Source organism: Centrocercus urophasianus, unplaced genomic scaffold, assembly GCF_019232065.1.
Source record: "Centrocercus urophasianus isolate 14NV4802_14NV808 unplaced genomic scaffold, USGS_Curo_1.0 seq_31, whole genome shotgun sequence".
Lineage (NCBI taxonomy): Eukaryota > Metazoa > Chordata > Aves > Galliformes > Phasianidae > Centrocercus > Centrocercus urophasianus.
In genome coordinates, this window is record NW_024884878.1 from 7227801 (window position 1) to 7248474 (window position 20674).

Here is a 20674-nt window from a genome sequence, read left to right on the forward strand (position 1 = left end):
TCGAGAGTGGAGAATTCTGTTCTTAGCTGCTATAAAATGAGAAGCTCACAGCTGAATCTTGGTCAGAAATCCATCAAGGGAAGAAAGGCCCTGAGGCTCTGCAGCAATGAGGAGTTTGTTCTGGAAGTTTATGCACAGCTCCAGCCGTGTGCAACTGCTGTTTAAAAGGCAGGTGTATCAGAGATAAGCACAATTAATCTGTCCACAGGTGTTCAAAATGGTGCCTTTAATTTCAGGAATCCTACACAGGAGATTTTAGAATGGTGTTATGCTGGTGTGACACAGCAAGACATTTGAAACAAAACAGAAAATTTCAGGGCTTTTTTGGAAGAAAAACAAAGGAAGATGACTTTATTGTTTTTACAGGTTTACTATGGATACAGAACAGAATCATAGAATCATAGAATCAGTCAGGTTGGAAAAGACCTTAAAGATCATCGAGTCCAACCACAACCTGACCATACTGCCCTAGCTCTAATAGCCTTCCACTAAATCCTGTCCCTGAGCACCACATCCAAATGGATTTTAAACACATCCAGGGATGGTGACTCAACCACCTCCCTGGGGAGCCCATTCCACTGCTTAACAACCCTTCCTGTAGAGAAGTGTCTCCTGATATCCAACCTAAACCTCCCCTGGCACAACTCAAGGACATTTTCCCTCACCCTGTCACCTGTCACTGCTCATAAGTCGAGATTTAAACAAACCAATATTGATATATTGAGATATAAACCAAACCAAAAATATGACAAATGTAAAGATAACTTTTTTTTCTAATTCGTATCTAATGACGTGCAGTGTCATACACAACCAGGTGGGACAGGCAAACATAAGATTAGCAACAAGGCTTATCTCTGCTTAGCCTCTGAGGAACTTTATTTCTCTCAGTCATCACCTAAGAAATCTCTGATAAGCTTCAGCAGGAGAAGGGGATTATTTCACAGGCAACAGACTACCTGAGTTTCTGATCTCTGATAATAAGAAAAATTCAGAATCATAAACCATCTCAGTATTAAAACCTTCGTCATATCCATCAAATACGCTCAAAATCTCGGCTCACAATATGAAACCATGTGATCATGTGATTTTAAAAAAAAGTGTTCGTTTTTTTTTTGTTTTTTTTTTGTTTTTTTTCTTTTTTTCATTGGTATTTGCAAATCTCACAAGTCTTGTCAGTGCAGATTGGTTTGCACAGTGAGCCTGTGTGGCTAGTCCTGAATCTGTGCTCATCTGGAGTGATTTGGTTAACAAAATAAATACTCCAGCCAATCACAGAAGCTCAAAATTCAGGCACATACCAGTGAGCTCTGCTGATAATCCTGCTGAGGCAAAGGTTACCAGCAAAATGTGCAGTGCAGCACTTTGCACATGAAGCACAGGCCTTAAATACCCTGCTTGCATGGCCAGTGAAACACCACCAACACAGAGGCCAGTGCTTCTGTGAGCAGTTCACCAAAGGGGTTTGTCATTTTGATGGGCTGCCTTGAAGTTAAAGACAAGAATAAAGGTGGATCCACATATCTCAGTCATATGGACAAACAGTCTGCTGCAAAAGCGTGATTTCTACCGAGGGTGGGAATGGGCTCTACAGACTGGAGCTGTGTTTGAAACATTAAACCTACTGTGTGCCCACTGGGTTGGCTGAGTTCCTCTCCAATGCTGTTTTCCAAGCCACAGTCCAAACCAAGGCAGCGTGCAGCACTGGAAAACGAGTTACAAATTTGGAACATTTGAGGCCATTTGAAGCATCTCTTCAAGCACTTCCTCATCTGCCCAGAATAGAAGGCCAAAATCAGTGTTAATTCTTTTTCAGGCAGCATGGGATTTCTATCTGCCTTGGTATGCAGCAAAGACACTTGACTTTGGGTTTTAATGCATCCAGAAATGGCATCCTCCTACTGAACCAATCAAAGTTATTAGAAGTTCTAAATGTTAATAAGGATTCCCTAATCTTTCAAAGTCTCTGCTTAACAAAGTTATATATTAAAAAAAAAACAACAAACCAAAAACAAAAAACAAAACACATTTTTTAAGTAGAATGTTTTCTACATTTTTTTTCTTTAAATCTATTCTATGGTTTAAAATCTATACCTTAAACCTTCCTTATGATTTTGTAGCATGGAGGTTATGCACTTGAAACAAAGCAATTTTCACTTGCATAATCCCAAAGGCTACTATCAACCTGTTTGCAGCCATGACCTTGCATGGAGGTCATCTCTACTCATAAGGGTCACTGGACATCACAGCAGATGCTCTGGGAGGTGTTCACATGCCCCCACTGACTTCCATTACTCTTTTGCAGTAATGAAGAGGTAAGAAGGATAAGAGTGAGCAGCAATGTAACAAATAAAACTGAAAAGACAAAAGACCCCCAGAGACTCTGTTGGCCCCTTGCATCAGAGCTAGGAAGAGTCTGGAAGACAGTAAACTGTTACCTATGCATGAGAAAGAGAAATAAAACAGCCCAGAAAAGTAGATTCCTTGGGCTATTCAGATTTATATTCTTTCCCTGTATTCCTTCTTTTCTCTTAATGATAAAACTTCCAAAAAATAAGCACAAATATTAGCTTAGACAGAACAATACTCGCATTGGCAGGCCATGATCACATATCAGCAGTTCAAAGGACAATCTCACTTGTGCTGAGTTGGCCTTCAGGAGTAAGGAAATCATCCAGCGCACCTGGCACTGTTGCGTTAAACAGAAAATGTGTCCCCTGTTAAGCACTCAGACAAAATATTCCTGGGAGCAAAGAGAAAGTACAGCTCACCGAATCCACAATTTGGATAATCCCCTTGCATATAGCTGGCATCAGCTCTGTCCAATCACAACAGACTTCTGCTTTGTTTCTTTTTCTTGGGTGGGAGGAAAAAACTGTGCTCTGGACTGCTGGAAAGGTGAGGTTCTTTATTCGGAATTCTTGTCTCGTTAAAATAACAACGAAAAATACAGTGGATTTCATTTCCCTTGCAAAGCCAAAAAGAGCTGCTTTGGCAAAATGAAACTGTTTTCTAAAGATAATGCTGAGAAATGTACTCATCCTTAATATAATTTCTACTTCATTTAAGGTCCTTTAGGAGCCTTTTAACTCTTAATGCCTAAAGAGGAATCAAAAGGAATGCAAAAGTTTTCAGGTAAAGAAAACCTCAATAGATTGCTTTTATTTCTTGCTTTTATTTGTATTTCATATGCAAAGATATCTTCTGGGACAATAAATAGGGATAATAAATGGAATAATTTGTATCAGTAATTAAAAGTACTTGCTTACTGCTTTACAAAGAAATACGTAACTTGCAAAGTACATTCACTAGATGAAAAACAAGGCATCAATACATATGCATTACTAGCAGCAAATATATTGCACTTACACTTCTAAACCATTTTACCTGTCTCACAGTGATTTTTCCCATAAGAAAACAAAGGAAGAAGTATAAAAAGCTTCTTGTGCTGTTGGTATGTAAACCACAAAGCAATCACAATTGAAGATGAGTATGGTGAAAGCTCACTGCTGTTCTCCTGATGACAAGTAAGCAAGATGGGGGAAGATGGACAGAATCAACGACTGCAGCTCTTCATGGGAAGGGAAAAGCTAACTTCCAGTATGGGATACAAGAAATAAGGACAGAATTTGGAAATTTGCTTTCTATTTAGGTGTTCAAACTAGAAAAAAAGCGTTCAAATGCTGGCACAAATCTGGACCAAAGCGTGTGGTCATGCTTGGAGAAGCAGCAGCTCACTGGCAGGGACCCTGACAAAGAAGTCTTGGGAGGAGGCTGTGGATGTGATGCTCCCAAACACAGGGTGCCTGCGGCAGAGTCTTTGTAAATGTCAGGCAAGCTGAAGAGGGCACATGTTTTGTGGAGGCTGCAGAGAGGAGTTCAGACCATGTTTCAGGCATAGGACGGGGTGCATGAAATAAGAATACTGTCTTGTCAGTCTGCTACTTTTTGCTTTTCCCAAACTGAAAAGAAGTCCCCAGCACACTCGCCTCTCTGGGAACACCTTCCTCTACCACAGCTGTGAGGATGCCAGGGCATGAGCAGAAACAGGATGTGCTTCATTCTCAAGGAAATCACAGAATCCTGGAATCATTAATGTTGGAAAAGACCAAGTGTAACCATCAGCCCATCACCAGCATGTTCACTAACAGCCCTCAGTGCCATACCCACATGTCCTTTGAGCACCTCCAGGGGCAATGACTCCACCACTTCCCTGGCAGCCCATTCCAGCACCTCACCACTCTTTCTAAGAATTTTTCTCCTAATATCTACTCTGACTGTGGGGTTCAAAATGCCCCAAGCAGAAGAAGAATTCAATTTGGATTCCTCTTACATTTAGTAGAAGAGGGCAAAGGAAAGGCAGTCTACAGACACTGTCTCCTCCAGCAATTTGTAGATCTAGCATATCTGTGCCATGCTTTATTTATGAGAGAATGAAACAGAGCGTTTGGACTTGTGTCAGCTAGAGCTGACTGCTGAACTGAATGGAAGGTTTCAGTTTTTCATTTCAGCCACAGAGATAAGCAATCATGTTTTAATTTCAGTCTGAGTCAGAACACGCTGGTCTTCCTTTCAGAGTTGCAATTAAACAGTTTGGGCCCTGACAACATCAGCTGCTGAAAATAATGCAGCCTAGTCACCTCCTTGGATGGTGACAGCAGTGGAAATGTGAAATTACTACTTTCCCTTTTCTTCTCCATGATCCAGACTCTAAGGTTAGTGTTGCTAGCAAGATTTGTCATGTTTCTAATTTTATTAGAAATGTAGCAGCAGAGCTGCAGATAGCAACCACAAGATGTGAAGCTTCTATCTTGTATGTGGGCTGAACTCTTAACTGTACACTTATTAATAAAGGAGATTATTTTGTATGCAAGGATTCTCTACAAAGAGATCAGTGGTGTATAATACTTTCCACGTATCATCTTTCCTCCTTTATCACATGAATTGCTCCCCTAAACAGGAAAGTTCGATGAGGGCAAACTAAGAGTTACCTGAAAGCCACAATAACTGACAAGAACGCATCAGCAGAACCAAAATGTGATTTCTCTTCTAGAGGTTTTATTTCAAACACAAGTATTCTGCTCTTCAGATAGAAATTCCTTAATAAATCTCTACATAGAAGCAATTAGCAATGGCTCCATTTTACTGCTGCTGTCAAATCATATCAGTACAAAATATTTAAGCCAGCATGTAGTGAAGAAATGCTTAAGCAATTTAAATTTAACTACTTTAAAGTTATTTTCTGTACTCCTAACCAGCCTATTGAAATTGATACAATAAGATTTGCAGTACTTTCAAGAGGCATCTTTTCTTTATCCTCCTACGTATTTATCACTTTATTAACACTTCAATGAAACCAGCTGAATGCACAATTTAAAATTATATTGATGTATTTTGAAGCCTTCATGGAGTGATGACATCACTGGGCACTGGGCAACTGCTGTTGTCTACCTGTACGTGTGGAAAGCTTTTGACATGTTCCTAAATGGCATCCCTATCTCTAAACTGGAGAGGGGTGGATTTGAAGGCTGAATCATTCTGTGGATAAATAACTGGTTTGATGGCCACAGCCAGAGGGCTGTTACCAGCAGTTCTTAGTCTAGGTGGAGGCCAGGCATGGGTGGTGTCCCCTAAGGGTCCATCTTGGGACTCGTGCTCTTTAACATCTTCATCAATGACACTGACAGTGGAAACAACTCACAGAGGGTGGTGAGGCACTGGAACAGGTTGCCCAAGGAGGCTGTGGATGCCCCATCCCTGCAGGCATTCAAGGCTAGGCTGGATGTGGCTCTGGGCAGCCTGGGCTGCTGGTTGGCGACCTGCACACAGCAGGGGGTTGGAACTGGATGAGCACTGTGCTCCTTTTCAACCCAGGCCATTCTATGATTCTATGATTCTATGATTCCATGCCACAAGTGTACCCTCAGCCAATTTGCTGATGATACCAAGCTAGGTGGTACAGCTGGCAGAATAGAAGGGAGGGGTGTGATCAGAGGGACCAGGCCACACTTGAAAAGAAGCTCATGAGAATCTAATGAGGTGTAACATGGACAAATGCAAGGTGTTGCTCTTGGCTGCAGCAATCCCAAATCTGAGTACAGATTAGGAGAAGAACTCATTGAGAGCAGCCATGCCAGGAAGGACTTGAGAATTCTGGTGGACAGAAAGCTGGGCGAGAGCCAGCAGTTGCTCTTGTGGACCAGAAGGGCAACTGTATCCTGGGTGTACAGCAGGTGGAGGGACGTGATCGTGCTCCTGTACTCTGCCAGTCTGGACTGAGGACCAGTCTGGAGTACTGTGTCCAGGGCTGAGGCACCCAGGACAGGGGCAATGCAGAGCTGCTGGAGCAGGTTCAGAGGAGCGACATGAGGATGGTCAAAGGACTGGAGCACCTCTCCAATGAAGAAAGGTTGAGGGAGTTGGGCTTGCTTAGCTTGCCAGAAGAGAAGACTCTGGGGAGATCCTGTTGCAGTCTTCCAGTACTAGAAGGGAGCTTACAAGTCAAACACAGACTGAGTCCTTATACAGACTGATAGTGACAGGACAAGAGGGAATGGCTTAAAACTAAAAGGGCAAAGATTAGGTAAGATGTTTGGAAAGATTTTTTTTATTTAGACACCCAGGCTGGATAGGATCCTGGGCAGCTTGAGGCAGCGGTTGGCAACCCTACGGCAGGGGAGCTGGAACTCGATGATCTTTAAGGTCCCTTCTCACCTGAGCCATTCTATGATTCTGTGATGATGGTAAGGTAATATGAAGACAACATAAGACTTTCCAAATCAAACAGTAAAATAACTATATGAGGGCTGCTCCAGAACTAATGCCTCCTATTTTAATATTCTGGCTCGTAATATCAGAGGTGTACATTGGGGTATGGCAGCAAAGGTTGAACCTTCAAACCAATTGTTACATTTTGCTGCCATGTGACAGATAGCAGTCTGAGAAATGATGTCTGACATCTAAGTGCATGTGATGCAAAGGTGTGTCACTGAATTCCTTCATGCAGAAAAAAGTTGACCTATTGACTTTCACTGATGCTTGCTGAATGCTTATAGAGACCAAACAGTGCATGTCAGCACAGTTGAGGTGGTGGGTGGTGCATTCCTGCAGTGACAACAGTGACTTGAAAAGCAAACCACATTCTGGATGGCCATGGAGATATTTATGAGCATGGAATGCAGGCTCTTTTCCATTGGTAAGGAAAACCAGGGTTTCTAAGTGTGTCTAATGGCCGTGACTATGCTGAAAAATAGCTGAGATCTTGCTCTATCAAATAGTGTTACTGTGTTCTTTAGTCAGTTGCAGTTTGCGTGGAAAGAAATAAGGGTATCAAAATAGCTGCTAGTCCGCTTGATTAGTTATATTTACATTTATAGATATATTTATAGATTTATATTTAGATATTACATATTTCATTTTGAGTGCAACTGTAAATTTCAAGTAGATAAAGAGCCAGCAACATGTCTGAAAATAAGAATTTCTGTACTTGTTCTATTATAAAGATTACATGTGCATATTGACATTACTGTATTCCACTGTAAATGCAATAACTTGTGAGACCAGCAGCACAGCAATGATGAAATTTTCTGTATTAATGTTCAATCAGTTATGCTTTAATAAGAAGGATTTCCTTATACAGTTCTTCTTAAGTAAAATTCATTGAATTCATACAATTTATGCCATTTACAGAATTTATAAAATTCTGATCATATCAAGAGGGTGGAAGCTGGTTTGTAGTTACACCAATTCCCTGCATTTTGCACAGGAATTGTGTTTACACCAGCTTCTCTTTTAGAGATGCTATGCAATACAAGTAATGAATGTCCTCTGTCTGCATTCGAGGCACATGCTGGACAGGTAGCACCTCCCTTGTAGCCAGTTCCAAGATGAAAAGAAATAATTTACAACTATGTTCCCTGCAATTAAAAGCCTGGAATAGTTTTGTCTTACCACCTTATCTGTAAGAACTCAAAATCACGGACTATCCGTAGTTCATATTTCCTATAGAATTCATTCACTTTCACTGTGAAATCACTTTACTCTTAAAGTAAAGTAAAGAATAAAGTAAACTTTACTCTTAAAGTGATTCTCATTAGAACCCCAAACCACTGCTTTTACTGTTTTCCACCTGACCCTGCCCATTTCCACGGGAACAAAAGCCTGTGTGCTACAGCCACTCCTACTGGTGACCCTGCAATGAGCAAACTGCTGAATTATTTACCATAGATTAGATGTGTAAGCAGGATGGAGCCAAAGTCTGACCATGACACCATTTAAAGATAATGATCCTCACCTAAGCACCATCCTTGTCTAAGCTCAGCATTTGTTTCCAGTGAGCCAGCTCAGCAGAGATGTAATGAGATGACCACAACAATGCTAGTTGTCTCCAACACAGTGAAATTGAATGCAGTTTATAAAGCATACAGTAAAACTGTGTTATGCTGGAGAGGGAAATAAACAGTAGGGAAATGAAAATATATCGGAATATAGTATGAGGAAAACCCTGATGGGAGAAATCTTATTTTGAATGGCTTTACAACCCATTAAGACTGAACTAACATATGGATTATACAGATACACAGAATGTACAGATTTTGCCCAATCAAAATGATTATTACCTAATTCCAAATGTTGAATGAGAATTCACAATGCTGAATAATTTCTAAAAAGACAGATTCTTTACATACTCACACCTTAAATTCCCAAGGTGCAAGACAGTGTATAAAAATAAAATGATGCATCATCATGTTGTTCTAATTTTTATAGCCATCGATCACCTGGAAGATCTCTGCAATCATGATCCATGACAGCCCATTTAAACCAGACTGACAAATGTTCGAGAAAAAATAACCACTGTTTCACTAAAAGAGAGCAGTGATGAGCTCTGCTCTGTCAAGATGAAGAATAGCAAGAAGGAGAACAAGAAATATTTGACTTTTTTTTTTTTTTTACTTCCTAGATGTAACCTAGGTTTTCCAAAGTTTTGTAAAATTTCTGGTCTGAATAAGGCACAAATTTACAAGTTTATCTTAGACAGGTCCTTCAGAATTCATCTAGTCGTATCTTATGGACAACAACTAAAATATAGTTGCAGAGAAAACAAGAACACAACACAAAATTTAAAATTACTATCCTGAAAATTCACGTGCTTAGTAGTGAATACTAGAGATGCCTTTTAAAAAGGTGCATCTTGAAGCCCGTATGTTTTGGGCTTTTTATGTTTTGCTTTTTTAAATTTCTATTTATGTATGTATGTATGTATGTAGATGCACAGAAGCCTTTGGCCTGACATTCAGGATTGACTGGGATTCAGCAACAAACGTTTTACCACTGGATTCCCTTGTGAGCACACCTTCTCCTAGTCATAACTGATCAGATCAGGTCCACCCCCAAAAATTGTTCTTTCCTTCTGAGATGCACCCAGAGGAGAAGGCAGGCAGAAGAAAGAGGGAAAGAGAAAAGAAAAAGAAAAGAATGGAAAATATTTTAAAATATCAACCTACTCATGAGAAATGCAATGTGTGTTTCCCGTATGTGACTGACCTTGACTTCCAGTCTTCTACTTAGAAGAGCACTGTGATTACCAATCACAAATCACTTTTTCGTATGGGATTTTGCCCACTTGTTTTGCTGAATCTGTAACTTTTGGAGAAAATAACACATGAGTCACTGGAGAAGAAGGAGCATGACTGCAGCTAATGACTCACTGCAGGTGATGGAACGATTCTGATGAAAAAGGATTATAAACAAAGAAATAAACATTGTACTAAAAGTGAACTTGAATTTTTACAGCCACCCTAGGGCACTAAGCACACAAATTATAAGCAAAAATGCTGCATCAAGATCTGAAATAGGATGAATTTTCCAGGTCTATCTGAAAGCCTCTTCCTTATCCTGAGCATACTTCAAATACCACAAGGTCTTTGGATTTCTGAAAAGAAAGTTTCAGTATGACATCTGGAATAAGGCAACATATGGAAAAGGGCAAATTGTGTGAAGGGATAAAAATGAAAATGGTTTTGGACAAATATCTCCTCTGTGCCCCTCCAGGCTTGCTCTGCATTTGGTCTTTCTGGCAGCCTTTTAGAATTCAACAACTTTCAAAAACTAACTTTTTTTTTTAAAACACTTCCTCCTTGGAGATCACCAGAGCAACACAGCTCTGGTGTTTTCTGCTTATTACAGGTTTTCTACCCACATAACTCAAATGTCTTGCTCTGTAATGCCCTTTACTCTTGTCCTTGGAGGCACAATCTTTATTCACTCTCTTATATTTGCAGTACCTACACAGTACCCGAAAGTAAAATAAAAATGGACAGACAGAATAACTATACTAGCTTTCGCATAGATATACACAGTGCCCTAACTCAAACACTGTAATTTATCCCATGAAAATACACAGAACAACTCTGCAGGCTCATTACAGACTTAAGCCCAAATAATTCACAGCACTGCCTCCTTATTTTGTTTTCTTCTTGACTGCTTTGATTGGTAATTTCTTCAGCATTTATAAGATACATGGAAGATAAGGAGTTCTTGTAACCCTCAGGAGGTCTTTGATTATAGTGATGCAAGACAGCAAATAATCCTATCCCTCTGGATCCTCTTCCTGAATTGATTGAACTATGAATAACTAAACAGATAGATCCATACTACATCTATAGATGCAAGCAATAGAGAATGTGAGATATTCTTTGCTTCAGGTGGCTCTTTGGATAAGTCTGCCAAGTAACTGAAGCCTTGAAAAAAGATTCTGGCTTGAGGGAGCAATCAGAAAAGAGATTTCATGTCAATCAAAGCATGCCAGTACAACATTTGGGAATCGAGACTTGAGACTTCACAAAATTTCCATCTATATGTGTTCATCTGCGCGTGTAAAGAGCCTGTAAAAAGAACACATAGCATCTCCATGCTGCTCTTTTGCCTGTGGTACTCAAGACAGCATTATCTGCTGGTGGTACTGGAATGCAGAGTTAATGTACATACAGCAATTGTAAGTGTCCAGCATTATGGAAAAATGCTGACTTGCTATAGAAAAAAATGGACTCAAAATCACCAGCTGGAATGTGATGTTATGTGGCCACAAGTTTCCAACAAGAGCAGATACAGAATCCTTTTTTTTTTTTTTAATCTGACACATGTTTTACTAAAACCTTGAATGCTGCTGTGATAAAAGAGTGCTCTATGAAAATATTATTGGTAATCTGAAAGAGGAAACATTTCTCATAAGCAAAAATATTCTGCTATAAAAGCATCTTTTTTTGACCATGAAACTTCTTAGTGGCCATTTTTCAAAAGCCACATCCAACCAGTAACTCATCACATTACTGCTGCTATGAATTCAGTGGTACAGTGCACTGTCAATTAATCCTGGTGCAACAGAATTCACATATGTAAGCTTATGCACTAAGAAATGCAAAGAGAGGCATGACTGTGTTCAAAGATATTATGTGAAAGCTCAAGGAATATTAAATTGTAACACTATAATGCCACTAATTCAAACTAATGAAAATTCTGGTAGATATACTCCCTGCTCAAACTATAAACAACAGTGACATATGGCACAAATTACAGTGATACAAATGATAGCAGCATAGTGCTTTCACTTCAGTTGACAAAAAAAAAACAACCAGAAAATTAGGAATGCATGCAGTGATGGGAGGACTGAAACAGTTATGAAACAAATTCAGTGAAGGAATAGACTCATATACTTAAAGATAGATATCCTTAGAGCAGGAAAAAGAAAGGAAGGTGAAAGTTTGAGTGTTTGTACAACACTACTGATCTAACTGATCTCAAGGGGGTAACAGTCCTCCCATTTTTTCTGGTTTCCACAGATTACAACATTGTTCTCCTTTAGATTGATGGGAAATGTCTGTATTGATAAAGGAGCTTAATAGAAATACTGCTTTTCCTTTTGTTCGTGATAGGTAGCAACTGTTTATTTGGTGACTTCTCTGTCAATGTTAAAATGTTTGTACGAGTTATGATCGCACTTATATTTTACCTGGCAGCACATTGAGTTGAAACACATGACATCAGTCCTTCTTTTAACTCATGCCTCTTTTCTACCTGCCCTCCACAATTTGTCATATCATGGCTCACCATGCTATCTGCCTTCCTCATCATTTAAAACTTCTCCTGCCTTAGGTAGTGGATTTAAACATTATTAGATAGTTTGGGCCTAGGGGAAAAAAAAAGCAAAACAACCAACCAGAACCAAACATCCACAAGCAGAAGAAATCATTGCAAACATAAACACAATACAGCACCAGCATGGTTTCTTCACAATATTGCAATATTATTTCCTAGCTGTTCATATGCAACTTCGAGTAGTAATGAAGATTTCTGCAAAATTAACACAAGAATACAAGGAACGAAATCTAATTAGAGAAATGTACCTCGGAAGAATTTAGGAAATGCTGAAAAATAAATAATAAAGTAACTTTGTGAAATGCAGTATTATTCCTGGGACTTTCCAGTATTGGTGTTTGGCACAGGAAGGATTCTAGATCCCATTAACATGTTCAGCTTCAAAGTGGCTTTGTTTTGCAAAACCGAGTGGAATTACACTCCTGAAATTTATACATTATTTTCACTTTTGATACGTGTATTTATATTCAGATCTTCAATATATATTTTTAAAATGCCTGCCTGCTGGAAATTTTTCAGAGGATACATATGAATTTTATGTGTGAAATAAACTAAAAAACTAAACTGGTGTGCATAGCAAGGAAGTAGCAGCCAGTTGTGGTGTATGAGGGCAGAAGTTCAGAGCACACAGATGGTCACCCACTCGTGAGATGAGGGAGAGAGCTGGGAACAAAACAGAATGCATGGGATGAGATAACATCCATTTACTCTGAAGGAAAGGGAAATCGAAATAAAAAATGCAATAGTAACTCTATATATATATGTATATATTACACAAGTATGTGGACACCAACACCTGATAAGTCGTTACATTTTGGAAGAGAACCAATGACAGAATTGCCAAAATACTTCTGGTCAGGAAAGAGCAGTCGGTCATTTTATACAACAGCTGTCAGGAGCCAGAGCCAAGCAGAGCTCACCTCCACTTCCCAATGACTTTATGGTGAAATACAAATGTGCCACACTCTGAGCATGGTTTCAAAAGATGCTTGCAAACTTCTGTTTCAAATACAGGAACAACACTGCAAGCTTTAAATTTTCTTTAAACAGGAAAAGATCACTCCCTTTGACAGCTCTGCCTAGGGAATCTTTCCATTAAAACAGACAAGATAGTAAAAATTTAAGATTTGGACTTCAAATGTTCTGAAAGCATTTTGAAGTATGTTACTGGAATGTAGCTAGTTTCAATTAATATTTATAATTAAAAATATTTATGAATATATAATTACTTATAACATATTTAAAATATTTTATTCCTTACCATCCTCTTCCTCAGCTGCACAGTTTGGTCCCCTTTTCCTAATTACTATATAAGCTCTTCCAGATAAAGTCTGTAAGAAATGTGTGCATTCTCAAGAGACAATTGAATAACTGTTCTCAGCTACTGTGAGTTAACCTTCTTTAAACATATGACTTCTTACAGTCCTGCTTACTGTTTCTTCTGCCAGTGCTGGATTTGGTTACGGGTTTAAAGTAAAGAGGTTGCCCTGAGCTACAGCTGTAACTATCAGACATAAAGACAACAGCTTGAAATCTACTGCAGACTCCATAGCAGAAAGCATCTTCATGATGAAAGACACTCGTTAACCTCTCTGTTCTAAGGGTGATTTAAAACAGCAGGGCATGAGGCTTCAAGCTCTGGGCATCACTTACAGCAGAGCAGGGTGAACATTACATGTTCAGGCACAGAGCAGTGTATGAATTTGAAGTTGTGACTGTTACAAAATCAAGCTATATTTTTAGAATAGTTTGATTGTAATTTCATTATTATTGCACATTTAACTGATGTGTGAAATATTTCAAGGGGAGAAACAAACAAACAAACAAACAAACAAACAAAACAAACAAACAAACAAAAAAAAAAAAAGAAAAGAAAAAAAAAACCCACAAAATTCTGGGCTTATTTATCACTTCCAGTCTAGCCCATTGCTTTTATGGAAACCAAACCAGACCAACCAAACCAACCAACCAAACAAACAAACAAAAAACCCAAAATATTCCTCTTCAATCAATTAAACTTAAGTAAAGCAGATAGTAATAATAACTTCGTAAATTTTTCATCTGATTTATTCCACATAATGCTTCATCTGTGTTTAAAATATAGAATTTGTCAATTCCTATGAACGCCTACTTCAAGCAGGAATCCATCACACAAAATGAAACATTAATACTTTTCATCTTCCTTTCTCAAGAGCTATTTTTGACACATAAAGACAGTCTCAGAATGCATTTTCAAGTAGAGGTTTCTCTTTTTGGGAAGAGACACAAACAATGGTAACAGTCTATGCCTAAAGCTCATAGGTGAGGAAGACCAGTTTTCTTCCATCTTATCAGTGTCAGGGTAGCATGTTGGAAAAGCAACACAAATGATGCGCACACACAACATCTGGCATTTTTGGCTTTATTTCCTCTGGATGTGAAAAAGCAGCAGGCTTTCACTCCCAGCATATTCATAGCTTTGAGGAATTCAAATCATGCATACTATTACACTGCATGTTGTCAGTTGTGCTATCTTAATGATCGAAATGTAATTTTCCTTGTCTAAAGAAGAGTGGAAATATCAGCTCAGCCAAATTACATTCTTGGTTATCTGACTGTGGTTAGTAGTAGTAGTTTCAAGCGCCCGTTAAGAAAGAGTGACTTGAAATATTGTACAACTGTCTAGGTTTCAACTTGTCAGGGATCTGTGGTCCTAATTTATACACAGACTGACCTGTCACAGAGTTTATACCTGTGATACACGTGGTACATTTATCCATCTGGTCACTGACACTACAAAAGAATCCTCATTCCTTATACAAAATATCTGATGCATTTCTGTGACTGCTTGTCCTTCTACTAGATTATTACAAAACAAGTTAAGTAGTAAGAAATTTGGATACAATAAACACAGTTTTAAGTCTAGAGCCAGCTGCAAATTTGAAGCATTATCTACAAAACAAAACAAAACAAAACAAAACAAAACAAAACAAACAAACAAACAAAAGAACTAACCAAAAAACATTTCACACATTCTCATCTGTCTTAGTTTCAGCTGGGACAAAATTGTTTTCTTCAGAGTGTCTGGTATGATGCTATGTTTTGATTCTAGGAGAAAAACAATGTTGATAACACACTGATGTTTATAGTTATTGCTAAGCAGTGTTGTACAGAGCCAAGGCCATTCCAGTTTCTTAGGTCTTACCACCAGGGCTGGGGTGACACAGGCAGCTGGGAGGGGACAGAATTAGGGCAGCTGACTTAAAGTGGTTACAGGGATGTTCCATACATATGACATCAAGCGGAAGGAGTTTTGGAGGGCTTGGAGTGCACTCTTCCACTGCTCAGGATGTGAACCGGGCATTGGTTGGGGGGTAGTGAGCAATTGCTCGTGCATCAGTAGTTATATGCATACATATACATGTATTTGTCATAAATGTTATCCATTTCCTTTTCACTGTCCTAGTAAATAGGTTTATCTCAACCCATGAATTCTATTTTGCTTTTTTAAATTCTCTCCCCCATCCCTCCGGAAAAGGGAGAGAGAGTGAATGACTGTGTGGTGCACAGCCACCTGCTGGGTAGTACCACAGGATCACCATAAGCAGTATATGGTCCCAAGTATATTTTAAAATGTGAACTTTTGACAATTCGATTTATTTTAAAAAGTGATTGTTTATTCAAAATGTGCCAACATCAGTAGTCAGAGGAGAAAGTCATTTTGATAAATAAACAAAAATGAGGAGTTTGCAATGGTGTAACAGGTGACCAGTAGCTACTGATCTAAGCCTAGTGACAAGTAAGCAAGAGCTATTGACAGTAGCGACATCTGTCTATACTGGCCTTGCTACCAAAGGACAAGCTATTGCAAGCATTGAGTATAACAGTATCACTTACATGCAGGTTAGCATGAAAGAAAGCCCTGAAACCAGTGTTATATAAGAAGTAGACTTTTCTTATATTAGAAATTTCTGAACAAGTCTGTATATCTTACTATCAAACCTCAAAATAGGACAGTAGATGAATGGACAATGAGGACACTTAACCTTGCTTCTAGAAATAATGATATCACAGAAGTTGGAAGGGACCCCTAGAGATCATCTAGTTCAACTAGGTAAAGCAGGTTACCTACACTAGGATACACAGGAAAGAATCCAGGCAGGTTTTGAATACATCCAGAGAAGGAGACTCTACAACCCCTCTGGGCAGCCTTTTCCAATGCTCTATCACCTTTAAAGTGAAGGTGTTTATTCTTATGTCCAGATGGAACTGCCTGTATTACAGTTTGAGACCCTTGCCCCTTGTCACATCAGTGAGCAGCACTGATAAGAGCTTGGCCTCATCCGCTTCAAATAAATTTCTAAGTTTTGATGTCATCCTCTCAGTCTTTTCTGCAGGCTGAACAGTCTTAGGTATCTCAGCCTTCCCTCATAAGGGAAATGCTCTGGGCCTCTCATCATCTTTGTGATCCTCTGCTGGACTCCATCTAGAAGATATGTCTTTCTTGAACCAAGGAGGCCAGAACTGAATATGGTACTCCAGGTTTTGCCTCACCAGAGAGGAGGTGAATAAACTCCCTTGACCTGCTTGCCACACTCTTTTTAATGCATCAAGAACCTCACTGGCCTTTTTGTTCACAAGGACACACAACTGGTTTATGGTTAATCTCTTATCTGCCAGGACACCTAAGTCCTTTGCTGCACAGCTATGTAGATCATCCCTTAACTTGTACTGATGTGTGTGATTATTCTTCCCCAGGTCTAGGACTCTGCAATTACCCCTGTTCAACCTCACAAGCTTCCTCTCTGCTCAACTCTTCAGCCTGACCAGGTCTTGCCAAATGCCAGCACAGCCTTCTGCTGCATCAGATTGATCAGCAGGATTTCCCCTTGGTGAATCCATGCTGGATGCTCCATGTGACATTCTTTTCTTCCATATGCTTGGAGATGACCCAGGATAAGTTTTTCCACCTCTTCCCAGGGATGGAGGTGATGCTGATTTGCCTGTAGTTTCCCTGGTCCTCCTTTTTGCCCTTTCTGAAGACTGGAGTGGCTTCCTTTCAGTCTTCTGGCACCTCTCTTGTTTTCCATGGCCTTTCATTAACAATAGACAATCATTCAGCAATCACTTCTGCCACAACTCTCAGCAGGCATGGATGCATCTCACTGGGGCTGATGGATTTGTATATGTTAAGGTTGCCTAGACAATCTCTAACCAAGGAGAAGTCTTCCATTCTCCAGACTCTCCCTGTCAGTCTGCAGTTCCCAAGGTCACTGTTAGTAGTAAAGACTGAAGCAAAGACAGCATTCAGTAATACTACCTTCTCGGTGTGCCCCAGTACCAGGGCACCCACCTCATTCAGCAGCAGGCATACATTTTCCATCATCTTCCTTTTGCTGTTGACATACTTAAAGGTGCCTTTCTTGCTGTCTTTGATCTCGCTTGGCAGATTTAATTCCAAGTGGGCAGCGGCCTTCCTCTTTGTTTCCTGCATGTTCCTAAATTCCTTTGAGTGGCCAGACCTCTTTTTCATTTCCATATACAATCTTTTCATTTCCATATCTGTTCTTTAAAATCTGCTATATATCTCTGCAGCTTCTGAGCACTCAGAACAGATTCCATCTCAAGAAGCTCCTCCTTTGTCTTTTAAGGTACACATGAACTTTCTACGTACAGACATATCAGCATGCATGCCTGCATCTATGTGTAGGATATCTTCTAGTAAGGATCCTCCCAACACATTTTTTCAGATTGCCTGTGGAAAGCTCCACACTACTAACTCATGTGTTTGACTCCTACCTACGACTCAAAAGCTGGACACTTGTCTGTACCATTCATCTCGTTACCACACCTGCTGTAGCAACTATCAATATGAAATGCATTATTTGCTGTAGTAATTGCTAAGTGCACTTTAGAACTAATCCTATAACCTGCCTCTCAACACTGAAAACTTACTTGGGCTCAGTAGGCTATCTAAGCAGTTAGATTTCCTGAAGTCTTGTAAGCACAGTCCTCTTCAAGCTGAAGTTGCAATAAGTAAACTTAATAACCTTCAGTGCTGGAATTGCTGATTTCAGTCAAATTGTAATTTGACTGATACACAAAGCAAGACTGTAAGAAAAATTAATAAATGGGTTTCAATTCTGGAACTGTAAGAGACACCTGACTTCACATGCATACATTCTTTTCATCTGAAGAAGCTACTAAGGGATACCAAATCTCTCTCTCCTCCTACTCCCCCCCTTGCATTGCTTGTCGTACCTTTGTGTTTTCTATCAACTGCTTTGCCCAGTAGCTACTTCATAAATGCATGCTTCTAAAAATGCTTCCTGACATCTGCTTCCAATTCATCTTTTTTCAAGCCCTTTTCAAACTCCATATCCTATCATCAGAACAGCAGGCCAGATTCATCCCTGATATAACCAATATAGCCACTAGCTCTGTGAATGGTTTTGGCCTTGTCTATTCAGAGGGTTAATGTCTGTCATTCCAAAAATTACATTTCATTGCAATTTTCTCTTAACTGTCATGTTTTATATGATACGTAAGTATTTATTCTATAACTTCTATTTTCTCACAGGACTACCTCTGTGGATTTTAACAAAAGTTACCTATTTCATGCTGCACTTCCTTTATTTGAAGCAATGTTTTTACGTTATGTTAGTCAGAAAAGTTCAGAAGAAAAACTTCCTGGCCAGCCACCTCGACCTACAGGCGTTGTAGGCCTCCATTATAAACAACAAAATCCATAAAAACACAACTAAACCAAAGAAAAAAACCACCAAGCAACAAACAAACAAACAAAGCTAGTGGCATGAGCATCTAGGTGCAGAACTAGAGTAAATGATGCTCTCTGTGTGTTCAAAAGCAAAACAACATACAATAAGTACTTGTTCATCTCATACACAAAGTAGCCTTCCATAAAGAAGTGCTGCAAAGAAAATTTGTATAAAAGACCTATAAAACTACTCCAAACTGGGAGTGATTAGGCAGTGATTATGCAATTAGACTACCTTCTTGCTGAGCATGCCACTTCTTCTACCTTCAAACTCCCTTTGTTCTTCACTTCTACTGCAGACTCCATCCTTCCTTTGCACTGGGATTTCTTCCCTTCATGGCTTCTCAGTCTTACTTACCTCTCCAGAGTTATCCACTTTTCAGCCCTGCAAACTCATGGCTTGAATTTAACAGTGGTCATTCGGCCATCATGATATCTGCTTCTTTTTCTGCGCTGTAAATCAAGTTTTGAAGCTTTTGGAAGGGCTTCTGTTGTCCGAGTTGGCACTTTGTTGCAGTGAGCAGCCCCTCAACAGCTCTAATGCTTGGCAACGCCTTAAGCCCAGACAACTGACATTTAATAACCTCCAGCAAGTATTAAAGAGAGTCAAATCATAATTATACACTAAAGTCTTATGTCTTAATAAAAGTAAAAAATAACAGCAAAAACTTGAACTTTCTTGCTCTGCACCCTGTGTATAGATATGCTCAGAAAGAAATGCCTATAAATGTGATTATTTTAAATTTTTAATGTCTGAAACAGTAACAAGCTCTAGTATTCAAGTTGAAGCCTTGGCTTTTATAAATGAATTATTGAAGTGGCATTCTAAAAAGCTGGGGAAAACAGAGGCATGCCATAATAGCTAGGGAAAAGAAAACACATTTATAATTTCAATACTGTGCCAAAATACTTGCTACTGTACATGTTGAGGAAAGCTTCTAATGTAAAATGAATGTGGCACCTGCACTGTTGAGGCTGCCAAAACAATCTCTGACAGTAAGCAAAGATGACGAATCGTGAGTAGGCAAAAATTCTTATTTTTTGATAACTCAAGTTACTTCAAACTCTTGGGCTTAGAAAGATATGAATAAATAATGAGAAATGAACAAAAAGTTGTCCAAAGAGGACAAACAAACTTTTCAATATTGTACACCACAATGAAACAGATGGTTGGAGATAAACAAGTTACTGCAATAAGTGGCTCCAAACTAAGAAACCAAGCTGTAAAGTGTCCAGTTCTAGCCTGCAGCACATGATCTGTTATGCACTCTGAATAGCTGAGATCCTGTCTTTGTCAGGCCCCTGTTGGGAGCAGGGCATGAAACAAGCTCTTGTCCTCACCCACTCACATTTTCATTTACCACCAGACTTCGAAAAAACAGCCAGGAAGGCTATATTCATTATTAATTCATGCACTCAAATATTAAGTCTACACTAATTAGCTACAGCAACAATATAATACCGTTCATAAACTCTGTTTCTACTGTACCATCTTTTGCAGTGCATAACAACTGCACTTGACTGCAACTCAGTTTTACTTTGCTTGCAATTGGGTATTGCTCTGTAGATATTAAAAGAGAGCAACAAGAAACAAAACAAAAAACAAAAACAATAAACAAAACAAAACAAAACAATCCTGTACAACAATTTAAAAGAAGCAAGTTTGACCTCAGATCTCTCTTCTGAAAGGAAAGAAGCAGCTCTAATTTGGAAAAGCCTTTGTTATTGTACCATAAATAAAACCGTATATTGAACTACATAATCAAG

The 20674-nt window shown here is 39.2% G+C and overlaps 1 protein-coding gene across 2 annotated transcripts in view; it reads right to left on the bottom strand.

Moving 5' to 3' along the window:
- The window catches only part of PRR16 (proline rich 16), a 146431-nt gene that overhangs the window by 9605 nt on the left and 116152 nt on the right, over positions 1 to 20674 (bottom strand). Inside the window, exon 3 of one of the 2 annotated variants that reach the window (XM_042829512.1) lies at positions 9541 to 9639. The exons of the other annotated variant lie outside the window; for it this stretch is intronic. The gene's annotated coding sequence lies outside the window, so the exon portion shown is untranslated. The remainder of the gene's footprint in view (positions 1 to 9540; positions 9640 to 20674) is intronic. 2 annotated transcript variants of the gene reach the window in all.